Source organism: Hydra vulgaris, chromosome 14 (assembly GCF_038396675.1).
Source record: "Hydra vulgaris chromosome 14, alternate assembly HydraT2T_AEP".
NCBI lineage: Eukaryota > Metazoa > Cnidaria > Hydrozoa > Anthoathecata > Hydridae > Hydra > Hydra vulgaris.
The window spans coordinates 1837963-1840000 of NC_088933.1; the positions used below are offsets into that span (position 1 = coordinate 1837963).

Here is a 2038-nt window from a genome sequence, read left to right on the forward strand (position 1 = left end):
ACAATTTATAAACAAACAGTTAATAAAATAAATGGTTTTAATTTTTCTTTATAATTTCAAACATAATTGTTCTTTTTTTTATAGTTTTTTTTTTAAACATCTTCGCTTCCAACAAGGCTGCAAGCAACCACTAATTAGAGTTGGAAGTTGTCTTTGTCATTACTTGATTAGTTTGCTTACTGTTGAAACATGGTTTTAATTTTGTAAATTTAATATGATGTTAAGTTTACTCTATTAATCATTAGTCAACAGTCAGAGAGAAGCCAGAACTTAATTAAGAAATGCTGAAAGTTTTAATCAAACGCTGGGATCTTTTAATCAAGGTAAAAATAATTTTGTTTTTTGGTAACATAATAAACCAGTTACTATTATCTATTGTGTGTTTTTTTACTTTTTTTAACATTCTGCTTCGAAAACATTTTCTTTCTCTCTTTCTCTTAGATTAGAGGGAGAATTAATAAAACTTATTACATATTTCTTAATATAACAATTGATAATGACCATTTATAAGAAATATCTTACAAGTTGGTTGCTATTTTCTGATATAATTGATAACAAATTAATAACTAAAATTGTCCCTTGATTGTTCAAATATTGTAGCAAATGAAATCCTTTTAGTTCAAGTATTTTAGTTAATAAAATATCTTATTAAGTTGTGGTGTTATTTTTACGTTGTATTGTCTATCCTTTACATAATATTTTCTTTTTTAATTTTTCTGGAGACACAGTAATGTGCGCTTACAAATATCTTATGCTATGCGCTATTGTTACTGTGTTTTGTGTTGATAGAACTAGGCTGTTATAGCTATTTTTTTAATTATTTATATTTTCTGTAATATTATCCTAATTCTACTAACAATAAAATGCAAATAATACTTTTGTATTAAAAATTGTAATTTTTTTTGCATTTCTTTTTTTAGGTATTTGTAGGCTTTACTTGACATTCCTTTACTGATACCTGCTGTGTTGTGACATATTTTAAAAAGAACTTAACTGATGTTAATGCAGTTTTTATGTCGTTAACTATAAGCAATGACATTGCTGATCAGGAGTCAAACTTAAGATGTTATTTATAGATAAATTTGTCTTTAATTTTTCATATCAAGTTATTGTGTTTTTATTGTTATAAATGATTTAATTATTAATATCCAAAGAGTATTTATTCCAGTAGACGCTCAAGGTAAATTGGACTTTGATTATAAAGACATGAGCATTAATAAAAAAATTATTAGTTTTCAATCCTTTCCAATGTCAAAGCGCAAAATTTGAAAAATCATTATTATCTCAAATCTCACCATAATAATTATAATCAAGAGAAGGAGAATAAACCCAACGAAGAAGATAAAAACGATATAAATAAGGAAAAAGAAAATCCGTTAAAAAAAAGAAAATGGAGTGAAAGTACCTCAATGAATGGCGAAGTTCTGAATGGTAAAATAACGAAATTTTTTAATGCATAGAAAAGTTGATACTTTTACTTTGTAAAATAATTTTATTTGATAATATCAGTTAGTATTTATAAGTAATAATTTTTTTTTTCTTTATTTATAAATAGATGTTTAAATCAAAGTTTATATACCATTAATTTGATGGTATATAAATCAAGATTATTTATAACACTCTTAAATTTTAATGATTAAAATTAAAGAGTGTTAATAATAATCTTGATTTTATTAATACTATTAATATGAAGAATTGTTGTCAAAATAAATCTAAGTGTATTGATAATGCAGACATGTAGTTAAAGTTAAAAAGTTTGGTGCACAGTGATTAATGAAGTACATAAAGTTCAGGTATTTATAAAATCTGATTTTTTAAATTTATTTTTAAAAAAATTTAATAATAAATTCTGTTAATAATTTATTTAGAGTTCGTCCTAATAAACGCACACCTTTGCAGCCGTTGGAAAACCTAACCAGTGGAACTGACTCTTGGACTCTTTGAAATGCTTTTACAGCACTGTTTCTTTAACCGCTGAATGTTAAAAAAGTGAGCCACTATCGCCGATTTGTTCTCCACCATTAGTTCCAATGCATAT

General features: G+C 24.9%; 1 long non-coding RNA gene across 1 annotated transcript in view; it reads left to right on the forward strand.

The window, feature by feature from the left end:
* The first annotated feature begins 590 nt into the window (after positions 1 to 590).
* LOC136090581 (uncharacterized) overlaps positions 591 to 2038 on the forward strand; it is a 2572-nt gene continuing 1124 nt past the window's right edge. The window contains exons 1-2 of the long non-coding RNA XR_010643538.1: positions 591 to 1793; positions 1869 to 2038. The exon at positions 1869 to 2038 is cut by the window's right edge and continues 224 nt beyond it. This is a non-coding gene — a long non-coding RNA (uncharacterized LOC136090581). The remainder of the gene's footprint in view (positions 1794 to 1868) is intronic.